The sequence below is a fragment of the Ochotona princeps genome, chromosome 9, assembly GCF_030435755.1.
Source record: "Ochotona princeps isolate mOchPri1 chromosome 9, mOchPri1.hap1, whole genome shotgun sequence".
NCBI classification, from domain to species: Eukaryota; Metazoa; Chordata; class Mammalia; order Lagomorpha; family Ochotonidae; genus Ochotona; species Ochotona princeps.
The window spans coordinates 61,770,131-61,782,994 of record NC_080840.1 but is presented as its reverse complement, the minus strand read 5'-3'; the positions used below and the strand labels follow the sequence as shown (position 1 = coordinate 61,782,994).

General features: G+C 37.7%; 1 non-coding gene across 1 annotated transcript; it reads right to left on the bottom strand.

Moving 5' to 3' along the window:
• Positions 1-664: 664 nt before the first annotated feature.
• LOC118757527 (U6 spliceosomal RNA) lies at positions 665-767 on the bottom strand. Its single transcript, XR_004995239.2, has one exon. It is a non-coding gene; the product is annotated as a U6 spliceosomal RNA (small nuclear RNA).
• Positions 768-12,864: the final 12,097 nt, after the last annotated feature.

Genomic DNA, 12,864 nt, shown 5'->3' with positions numbered 1-12,864 from the left:
AGGGGATATTGTCTATGTGGTGGTTTAGTTCCCAGATGCCTAAACAGCCAGCTTGGGACCGGGCAGAAGGCAGCACTTCCGCTGAGCTCTGCCAGTGGATTGTGGCAACGCCAGCATGTGTCATTATCTGCTGCCTCATCACATGCCTCATTTCCTGAATAGCAAGCCTGGAGCCTGAGCTGGAGTCTTGGCTGTACAGAAGATGGTTATCACTCATGTGATCAGCCACAAACTCATGCTGGGTATTCCAAGGCAGATATCTTGGTCTCAGAAATATATATATTATATTTTATTATTATTTATAAATAATATAAATGTTTATTATTTATAACTATATATATTATATTTATATGTATATCTGTATATATAGATAGATAGATATCAGAAGTATATATATAGGATCTTCTGTCCGATGATTCACTCCCCAAGTGACCGCAACGGCCGCTGCTGAGCCGATCCAAAGTCAGGAGCCAGGAACTTCCTCCAGGTCTCCCACACATATGCAGGAACACAAGGCTTTGGGCCATTCACAACAGCTTTCCCAGGCCACAAGTGGGGAGCTGGATGGGAACTGGAGCTGCCGGGATTAGAACCGGCACTCATATGGGATCCCAGCAGGTGTCAAGGCGAGGACTTTAGCCACTAGGCCACCGCGCCGGGCCCTAAAAATATGGAACGCTTCATGAATTTGCGTGTCATCCTTGTGCAAGGGCCATGCTAATCTTCTCTTTATCGTTCCAATTTTAGTATATGTGCTGCTGAAGCAAGTATATATATGTATATATACATACATACATCAATGATTTGGTTCTAAATGATCATTTTCAGTAGCTGTGATATAATCAGTTAGCTAGGTTCACAGCTTTGATCAGCTTTTCTTCAAAAGACACACATTTCAAAAATTATAGCTTCAATACATTGATTTGCAAAGATATTCCTTTATTTACTCATAATTTTGGATATATGGGCCCAGCACAGTGGCCTAGCGGGTAAAGTCTTCGCCTTGAACATGCTAGGATCCCATATGGGCCCCAGTTCTAATTCTAACGCCCCGCTTCCCATCCATCTCCCTGCTTGTGGCCTGGGAAAGCAGTCCAGGATGACCCAAAACCTTGGGACCCTGCACTCGCGTGGGAGACCCAGAATAAGCTCTAGGCTCTTGGCTTCAGATCGGCTCAGCTTCTCCGTTGCAGTCACTTGGGGAGTGTACCAGGGAACGGAAGATCTTCCTCTCTGTCTCTCCTCCTCTCTGTGTATCTGACTTTGCAATAAAAATAAAACTAATCTTAAAAAAATAATAATTTTGGATATCTAAAACACCTATTTCTATGTTGTTATATTCTGCCTTTAATAACAGAGTTTTTAAATTTTGAAATCTCTTTAAGACTTAGGGAATTTGTGTAAAATGAAAAAGGCAAGGAATGTATAATATTACAATATTTGAGAGCATATTCTTTAAAATATTTCTTTATTATTTAACATTTAAATACTTAGGAGCATGTAGTCTGCTAACATGTTTGAAAAGTGAACTATGCATACTGTGTTCAGGACTTGTCAGGGTCTCTGTTCCCCCTGTTACAGAATGAACAAAAAATGTGACATTTATTCCATGATTCGTGAAATCCTTCCGTTTGTTTCCAGATCACCGATTTCATGAGGATTTTATTTTTTTTTAATTTTAGGAAGACACAAGAGCCAAATGATGTGTTTTGAACAGATTAATGAGTTTTACTGTACAAACATTAAAACGGGTGAAGGCTTTTGATGTTTTTGTGACACAGAAAATGTTGGGCCCAGGGCCAAGACAAATTCTAACAATCAGAACCCCAAAAATTATAAAATAGTGAATGCAAACTCAGACTCATTGCACAATACAACCCATAGGAAGTAATGCTTCATCAAAGTATGAAATGAACAACAACTGACTGCCCTAAAAGTTCTCAAGCGGAAGAAGTCAACAGAGGCCAATGACTGCCGCTGCTGTGGCTCTGCCTGAGTGAGCTCTAATTTGACCCTCAGGTGACAGTTTCATCAATGGGGAATACATGAGGACAGCCTCTTCAACACAATGCTTCCAGAGGTAAGCTGATGTGATGTTAGCGTCAGAATGGGGAGAAATGGAAGGTATTTCCTGAAGACTGAAAATCCAGAAACATTTACCGTGCAGTTTATCAGTAGCTAGTCAAGAATCTTGGAGAATAAAGGTAAATACGAACTCAATGGACTGTCGTATGCAAAGCTAACCTGGTAGGTATACCTTATTACCCAAGATCATACCAAAGCAGTAATTCTGTAAATGTGAATGTATATATAAAGAGTTGCATCATCTGTACAAATTTGTATGATGTACAGCTTGCAAAACCACTGTATGATTTTATACATTAGTACTATTTAGGTGCAACACTTGTAGTAGACAAGCTATCTTGATACGAAGGTTAATAATACGATGGTTTACATATTTTGTTTTCTGAAACACACAGAAGGTTTTCTTCACATTTATTCTTCCCTCTGGACTGTTCTGTTCCTGTTCAATTATTCTAAAACTGTACTGTTCTTCATTGACAGGGCAATTCCTTTTGTGACTTTATTTTCTTATTTTTAATTTATTTTATGGTGGTTGATATTCTATTTAACCACTTTGATTTTTGCAACACACTGGACATTGAGAAATGCTTGTGGGCACCGCACAACCTTCTGCAGGTTAGCAGCTTTGCTTCTTGCCTTGGCTGCTCCCGAATCGCTCTTCAGTTCTGGCACGCTCGCTGCTGACTCCCTCCCTGGGCACCTCACCCCCTGCTCAGTGCGGGCTGACTGCACTGTGTACCCCAACTGCTCAGTTCACTCAGATTGTTTATCTTGGCGTAGGTAACCTCCCCAACCGCATCTCCGCGATCACGTTCTTGCTTGGTAACCAAGATCTATGTAGCTGATCCAGATCCATTCTTAGCCCCACCTTGAATTCCTACATCTCCCGCTCAGGTGGCCCTGGTATCTTTCTTGGGGCTTAGAATGTAGAACCTCTTTTTTTGTTTTAAAGATTTTCATTATTATTGGAAAGCCGGATGTACAGAGAGGAGGAGAGACAGAGAGGAAGATCTTCCATCCGATGTTTCACTCCCCAAGTGAGCCGCAACGGGCCGGTACGCGCCAATCCGATGCCGGGAACCTGGAACCTCTTCCGGGTCTCCCACACAGGTGCAGGATCCCAAAGCATTGGGCCGTCCTCTCCTGCCTTCCCAGGCCACAAGCAGGGAGCTGGATGTGAAGTGGAGCTGCCGGGATTAGAACCGGCGCCCATATGGGATCCCGGGGCATTCAAGGCGAGGACTTTAGCCGCTAGGCCATGCCGCCGGGCCCGTGTAGAACCTCTTGAATGTGGAGTGGGTCTTGCTTTCATCTCTAAGCTGTCTCCTTCGGCTGGTTTGCTCCTCAATGGCACACTCCCAAGTGACAAGTTTGCATGGATCTGGGGGAATTCTGCAGGCTTGTGGAATTCCACTCAGTTTTTCCTCCTGCGCAGGTGTTTCCCACAGCGCTTTGCTCCTGTGGCTTCTAGCTACGTGTTTCCTCTCTGGGGGATTCCACGCTGAGTCTGCTTGCTCAGCGTCCCTTTGTGCAAGTACAGACTTAGTGCTGCATTGTCCTCCCTGATCAGTCGTATTTTCCTCTACCAACTTTTTGTAGTACGCTTTATAGGTGAAACTAGAGATCAACTTCAGTGCACATGAAGGTCAACCTCCATTTTTCCGCACCAGTCTTTTACTTTGATAAACAGTGGCTACAACACATGTATCCAGGGTACTGTGACACAGTACATTTAACTGCCAATCAGCAGGCCCACATCTCCTACTGGAGTGCCAGATCAAGAGTCTATTTATCTCCTCATGTGCCTTGAAAGCAACTAGTTGTGTCCCAGCTATTGGGCTTTGCCAACCACCTGAGGAACCCTGTTTGCTGTACCCAGAAGTCGTGACCATTTGGGAATGATCCATGAAGGAAGACAATCCTCTCCTCCTCTCCCTTGTCCTCTTTCATTCACTAACTGATTTGTTTTTTTCAAATAAGCATTTTAAAAATAAATACAAATAGAACCTTTAACAACAACCTGTTACATTGGATCTTTGCATTCAAATTAAGAATGTATGACTAATCATGTGTACAATTTAAAATTCAAACATTACGAACAATAATTAAAAAGTGATGATTATAACTTTCTGCTGGTTTGTTTGTTTATGTGAAACAAAGTATTTACTTCAATATAATCTGAAATTGGTGTTGCCAGTAAGGAAGTGTGGATATATGCATTTTAATATTATTATTGGGTTTTCTTGTCCTAATGCTGTCATCAAAGAAATGAAAAGGTCTAAAAAACTGGCTAGAAAATCAAATAAATTCACAAACTATAGCATGAAACATATTTACATTGGAGAGCCATGGTCTGTGTGTTTAAAATTCAGCAGCCTATGTCAATGGACTTAATATTGTTTTTAAACGAGGTTGTTAGAATCCAAATATGTTCACTATTCCACTCCCCAAACTAGTGAACAATTGTAAATAGTTCACTTCCAGTAATATACATTAAAATATATGAAAAATGAGTCAAACAATAGTTTACTCCATGCTTAAGAAAACATTTTAATATACAATTTTAAAAGTTCTGCACCTTGAATATTTGATTTTTAACTAACAATTGGTGAAAACATATAGGAAGGGAAAATGTATCATTGGTCCAGGATGTGGGATTTTAGTTGACCCTGAGAGCCATAACTAAATGTCCTTTTCTTTTGCTAAAGCAGCACGTGGTTCCAGTGCTGGAAAATAAGTAGCTGTTTGACCTGGAGAAATAGCTTGGATAAAGATTATCTCCTATCTATTTGAGATCTTAAAACATCTGGAATTATTCAATTTAGTTCACATAACTAATACAATGGAAAAGCTGATGCATGGTAATTTAGTGGCTTCCCACTTCATCATGCATAGTTCATATTTTTGCAAAGAATTTTATATGTGCTTTTGGTTTTCAATGCTAAACGTTGTTCATTATATAAATGAAATGAGCTACTTGGTGACTATGAAGACACTGTTTCTACATCCTGCCAAAAATTAGCTGAACAACTGCTTTGAGTGATGATGGGGAACTAAGTCCTTGCATATGTTAAAAGAAAATCTAAAAAAAAAATAAATTCCATGTGTATTTCATGCTCTTCAATTCATTTCTGCTTAACGCATTAAAAGTACCACATTTTTCCAATGTTCTTCACACTAAATGGAATTTCTGGGCCTATTTATAAAATTAATATTCGTTCTCTTCTATTATTCGCATTTTGCTTATCTTGTTTTCAATTTCCAAGACTATAACATCAACTCCCTCTCCATCTGTTCCTGTATTTTATACAATTTTGTACACTCTTTGTTATAAATTTAAGTAGGTGACAATCCATGACAGTGGTGAATGATCAAACTAATGGGTCAAACAATTTATCAGCAGCTTTGAAAAAAAGTTGTGACATGGGAGGTAGAGAAATGAACAGAGAATAAGAAATCGCATGGGTGCTTGAGATACAAATAATGAGGGAGACGGATCGCTCTTTCTCCGTCTCTTTCACACACATACACACACACACACTCATTTTTTTGGTTAGGCTAAAGATCCCTGTTCCTCTCATATGTCACTTACAATCTTGAAATTTCACTGTTCAAGTTCAGGATCAACTTCACGTAATGACTCTTCATTTACTAAGTATGTTCATGTAATTTCAAGTCAGCTCATCTCTAAGTTTCATTTTCTTCAACAACAACTTTTTTTAAAAAAGATGCATTTTTTTTTTTTTATTGAAAAGTCAGATATACAGAGAGGAGCAGACACAAAGAGGAAGATCTTGCTTCTGATGATTCACTCCCAAGGTGGCTGCGATGGCTGGAGCTAAGCCAATCCGAAGCCAGGAGACAGGAACCAGGAGCTTTTCCAGGTCTCCCATGCGGGTGCAGGGTCCCAAAGCTTTGGGCCATCATGGACTGCTTTCCAAGGCCACAAGCAGGGAGCTGTATGGGAAGTGTGGTTGCCAGGATTAAAACAAGCACCCATATGGGATCCCAGGTATGCAAGGCGAGGACTTTAACCACTACACTATTGTGCCGGGCCCACAACAACTTTTCATGATAAAGTTCTCTTGCTTCCCAAGGAATTGAGAATAGAACAGAAAATAAAGGCTAATACTCTTTTCTTGAAAACATGTATTTATTTTTATTTGAAAGAGTGAATTACAGAGTTAGGGGACATACTCATACAAACACACACACACACATACACACATAGATGAGAGAGAGAGAAGAGAGAGAAGAGAGAGAGAGAGAGAGAGAGAGAGAGAGAATTTGCCATCTGCTCCTTCACTCCCCATAGGTGCCAACGGCTCGAGATGGGATTGGCTAAAGCCAGTAGCCTAAAACTGCAGCAAGGTTTTTCAAATGGGTTACTGGGGCCCAAGTTCTGGAAACACCCACCATTGCTACTCAAGGTACATTAGCAATGAACTGTATTGGAAACAGAGTATTGGAGCTACAGCCACAGCTCATAAAGGATGCCTGCATCATAGGTAACATCTTAACCCTCTGTACTACAACGTCATCCCAAATGAAATTCTTACAGTGAAAATTAAAGGAATTATTCCACAACATTATAGTCAGAATCAAAAGAATAATTGAAATCTAAAACAATGTACAAGCCATGTTCTGCAATAGGTCACTTTAGGCAATTCAGTGAGCATTTCACACATACTGAACAATTAAGTATAAAATAAAAAGAAATTCATTTAGTTTCTTTCACAAAAACTAATCTTTGCCTTCTTAATTAAAATGTCAGATTCATTAATCAAGCTTTGCTTAATGGTTAGGTGCTTAAAAGAGGGCTATCTCATCATTTCTGTATAAAAAAATCTTTAAAGTATTTGTGTTAGAATTATAGTCCTGTTTCAATTGTTGAAACTACAATAAAATTTGATTGGCTTTTCTTTATTTTGCTACTTTTTTCTGTTCTTATTAAAGGTTATAATCATCAATGAAAGCATGGTTGTTTTATCAATAAGATTAATTTGTAATAATGTATGAATAAACAAAGCTAATTTTATAAAGATTCATTATGGATATATGAATAATACAAAGGCTACACTTTAAATACATATTTTCCTTAATGTATTAATATTAAGAGAATCTTATAAGCTTCTGCCCATGAAAAAGAAAATCTTAAATTCAAGTATACCATAACTGGAATACGAATATGAAACAAGGGGAATTATCTTTGATCTTAATTCAATTTGGTAACAAATTGAAGTTAATAGTATATTATTCATACATGAAAAAATAAATAGGCATTTGGGAAATACAAGGAAAATGGACAACCTTAATATTTTGAGACTTAACATTTACATATTTTTTCACAAGTGTTTTGAGAGTAACTAACATTTGCACATGTTTTTTATATTAAAAACAATTTCAATTGCCAATATGGATATTTGTAATTCCCATACTCTCATAGGTAATGTAACATTTCTTGGAAGAAGCAAAATTATTCATTCTGTGTTTTATAATAATTACAAAACCCATAAAATGTAGTTCGTTTTTCTGAACATGTTACCAAAAAATACCTTTCCAAGATAAGCTCACAAATTCTCTGTAACTAAAGTTGAAAAACTGAAACTTCCCAAAGCTGAGTACTTTTCTAAGTTCTTGAAAAAAATGAAAGAGTCTTTTATACTAACATGTTTCTATTAAATATTTTAATTATGAATATAGATAGGTTGTACAGAAATTAATATGCTACTGAGGTTGCATGCTTTTCGTATGAATATGCTTTGTAAGAAAGACGATCTCCTTTCCCATGAGTGTATAGGATCTCATGATGAAGATCTCTCACATTGGAATCAGGGGCTGAAGTACTTTCATTGTTTTTGCCAAAACAATTGGAGGGAACTGGACTGGAAAGGCAGCAGCCCGGACACAAATCTCCGCCCTTATTGGAATCTGTCATTGCAGGCAACAACTTTACCTTTATCCTACAAAACTGTCCACTGCGATACAGTTATTTTAACCACAAAATGCATATTGTTTTCTTAAGAAGTATTTATTTTTATTGGAAAGGCAGATATACAGAGAGGAGGACAGAGAGGAAAATCTTCTGTCCAATGATTCACTCTCCAAGTGGCCACAACGGCTAGAGTTGAGCTGACCCGAAGCCAGGAGCATCTTCCAGGTCTTCCATGTAGATGCAGGGTCCCAAAGCTTTGGGCCATCCTGAACTGCTTTCCCAGACCACAAGCAGGGAGCTGGGTGGGAAGTGGGGCCACCGGGATTAGAACCGGCACCCAAATGGCATCCTGGTGCATTCAAATCGAGGCTTTTTAGCCTCTAAGCCACTGCACCTGGCCCCATATTCAAAAGTCATCTACAAAATTCCCTGAGTATGAGCCACTCTAAACTTTTTATTAAAAAGTCATTAATATGTATTAATATTGACAAAAGTTCTAAGTTGACAAAGTGCCTTTTTTAAATCAAATATTTATATGAATGAAATATTTATAAAATTAGAGACTGATGTGTGTGTGTCATAGCATGGTTCCCCTAAGCTTCTACCTGCAGTATTTGCATCCTATGTGGGAGCCCTTTTGCTCCACTTCTGATCCAGCTCCTTGTGTATAGCCTGGAAAAATAGTGGAGGATGGTCCAAGGCCTTTGTGTAAGCTCAACTCTGTTGACACCATTTGATCAGTGAACCAACAAATGGATCTTTCTGTCTCTCCTTCTCTCTGTAAACCTGATTTCCCAATAAAAAAGTAAACAAATCTAAACAAAACAAACTAATAATGGTGACATAAAACAAGGTGATACTCATCACCAAAAATAATAGTTAAAATTTGGAGTAAATACCTTAGAGGATTTAGGCAGATGAGATTAAAGCATTTTTCATCTATCATGAATATTGTTATAATACAAAAAAGTACTGTAAAGTACAATGGGCTAATGTGGCAAATATTGAAAATATCTCAAATCCTTCAAATTTCATTATTATAACTATAAAATCAATGTGACAAAGCAGGTACAAAACACACAATGAGACAGATATAAAAGTATACCATTGAGTATTTCAGGTACATATAATGACTTAGTACAAAATAATTGGCTGAAGTTTTAGACATGGAGGGACCAACAATTGAAGTTGCAGTGAAATGCCAGGATAGTTTGGATATATGAATAATAACTAAAGTTACTATAGTTAACTTTAACTAACTAACGTTACTATACAAGTGCTTAGATTCAGGGAGAAGGCAGTTACATGCTCTGCATTCAACTATGGGGATTCAGAATAATGATTGTATTAACACTTTTTTTAATAATGCATATTTAAATTCCAAATTTTAATCTCAAAACATATGTTAACAGGGCCAAACCTGATAGCCTATTGGCTAAAGTCCTCGCCTTGAAATGCGTCCCCGGGATCTCATTCGGGCGCCGGTTCTAATCCCGGTGATACCACTTCCCACCCAGCACCCTGCTTGTGGTCTGGGAAAGCAGTCCAGGATGGCCCAAAGCCTTGGGTCCCTGCATCTACTTGGGAGACCTGGAACAAGTTACTAGTTTCAGATCAACTCAGCTCTAGCCATTGTGGCCACTTGGAGAGTGAATCGTTGGACAGAAGATTTTCCTTGTCCTCCTCTCTGTATATCTGCCTTTCCAATAAAAATAAATAATCTTTTTAAAAATGTATGTTAACATTGGAGCTAACATAGAATTAAGGATGTTATATAATTATACAGTTATCTGTAGTTTCCATTACACAAAGTGTTGTGAGGCTTAAGCCTCTGCTTATATTTCAAAAGCAAGCATGACAAATTTCAAACTCTATAGGTTCAAGAACCCTAGGATTTCTTGTAGGGGAAAGACAGATGCTCCAAGAAGCAAAACATGTATTAAGACAATGCAAGTAATTTAAATAAAATAGCTTGCAAAATACAAAGTGAAAACTGTAACTACAACAGAGATGGAGGGCAGCAGATAAGGAATATATTAGTAGTAGCAGTGTATATCATAAGAAGTTTCTAAAGTATTGTCTACAATTCTGATCATTTGAGTTGATTTCAGTAATGCTCCCTGAAATTTTTAAGAATGAATTCAAATGTCTAATGTTAACTGTGTTCAGTCAGAAATACAAACATGTTAATTTAACATCACAGATTACTCAGTAAGATGCTGCTAGCATTGCAGTCGCTTCTGTTTCAAGGGATTTCAGAGACAAGTTGTTTTTATTCTTTTTATATTCAAACACTCAGAATACAGATTCTCTGGCATTCGTCGAATTTCCTTCATCTCGTGTATAACAACTTTTGTCGTTCACTGGTCTTTGTTTAAACAATAAGACAAATATTTTATGGAAGAGGAGCTCTCTTCTAAAATCAGAAACTCTCAGATTTCATGATAGCTTTTTGTATAGAGAATAATATGTGATGGTGTGGTGGGGAATACAATAGGAAAATCGGGAAGTTTTAAAAGTTTTCGAATGTCTAGGCAAGTAACAAGACAAACATAAAAGTTTCTTTATTTTGGCCTTGTGACCTTTGGATCATAGCCATTATTAGATGCTGAATAAATCAAATTTGTCTTGAATTGAGCTATGTATGTGATATTTGCATTATTTGAAATGGCTTCAATACTGAGAGTGAATGTGTGCATGTGTGGAATGCTTATATGTCTGTGATACATATATGTATATATATAACCACTGTGATATCTATCTATATATACATATATATGTATATATAACCATTGTGATATCTATCTATGCACATATACGTATACATACATACACATACATGTATATATATATATATAAATATATATATTAGCTAATCCTTTTGTTTCTCTGATGCCTTAAATTCTGGCTATTCTTTAAGCCTAAAAGCAGAAATTTTGAGGAGTTGAGGTTTTAGCATTTTAGACTAAGCCTCAGCCTGCGGCATCTCATAAGCACCAGTTCAAGTCTCTAATGTTCCACTTCTGATTAAATTTGCTGATGATGTGCCTGGAAAAACAACAGAAGACAGCCTACATCCTTGGGTCTGGGAGACCTGGAAAAAGTTCCTGCTTCCTGCCTTCAGACCAAACTCCAGCGGGTTCAGACATTCAAGGAGTGAACCAGCAGAGGAAAGATCCTTCTTACTGTGTCTCCTTCTTTTTTTGTTCTTTCAAGTTAAAAAAAAAAAAAAAAGTAAATGGATTAAAAAATACAACTTTTGAAGTGGAATGTAAGAGAACAAGTAAGAGAATTGAGAGTGAGAGGATTTAATTGAAGAATGAAGTGAGGGAATAGAGAAAGTGGGAGTCACGAAGAGGCAGAGGGAAAGACAATGAAGGAATGGGGGCAGCAGTGTGTGTGCTGGGGGACAGAAAGAAAGGACGGAAGGAGGGGAAGAAGGAAGGAAGAGAGAGAGAGAGAGAAGAAAATAAGACTAGACCAGGAAGTTACGGATTACTATAGATAGTAAGCTGAGCATACATTATGAATGTTTTAATTGTTTTGGTCCATAGAGAATAAAATCAGATTTTTAAAACGACCCAGTTTTGTTCCCTCCTGTGCTTTGATCCACTGATTAACATTTGCAACCACTAACTCACTTTCCTGATGGAGTGACTGTCAGCTCGTGCTGCTTCCAGGGCCTGGCACAAAGTTTCCAGCTGTGGACGCGGACAGATCAAAGCATATGATGGACTCTATACAACAGAGTCTATCTGGAATACTAATAATAGTCTGTACTACTTGTAAAAAATAAAGTCATTTTTCTCCACTCTTTCAAATAATCAGTGCTTCCTTGTACATGTTATTAATTGATTCAATATGTGTAAGGAATGTCTGAACTTTTCCCACGCCTTACATTTACTCTTTTTTTTACAATATACATTAGTCTACCTCCAGAGGTTATTTTAATTCAAATCAGGTTGTTATTTTTTTTTATGAAAAAAGAATGAGAACAACTTGCTATGCTTAGCTTTTTGTGCTGTGTATTTTCTTACATTCTATAATTATGCATATGTATGCCATAGCTTATCCTGTTCAATTTTGATACAGTTGAATTGCTTATAATTTTAATATACACTTCAATAAATATAAATATTTTCGTAATGGATATTTTGTAAAAATACCTTGATTCCATTAGATCCTTTTTACAAGGTTGGAGCCACTGCTTCCAAGTACACAGTCTCGACTGCTGATTGTCTTCAGGTTCTCACACACTCTGGGAGATCAAGGCTCTTTGCTTTGCTTTAGATGGGACAATCTTTTTTTCCCCATTTTTGATTTACCATTTGTGTATTTATACGTTTATGAAATTCTAAAACAAATATTCACCTAGGCAATAGTTTCCAGTGTTTGTTTATAGCCTGTGGCACATGGAGATTGCTGCACTTTGTGATCTTCAGAGTGCACCAGGCTACAGGCTAACTCTTCTAACTGCTAATGCAGCTAGCCTCTTTACACAAGGTATACAAAACCTGTGTGATTTGGCAGTGAGAGGGTAAAAAACCAGAAAGGTATACAAAACAGACTGCAAGCCCTTACAGGGCTTCTACTTTATTTTCCTAAGCTGCCTCCGAATTACCTGTGCAACTGTTTGATACACACAAGGTGGACAGACTATTGACCTTTGTACTTTCTGTATGCCAACAGTTGTTGGGAAGTTTCTGCCCTGGGTGTCATAAAATATTCCACTTATCCAAGTTTCTTTCTCAATACACCTCAGCTTTGAGCTCTGTTCTGGGACCATTTTATCAAATTTCAGAAAAAGTGTTATTGAGTCATTTTGGCAGAAGGTCTTGCACTCT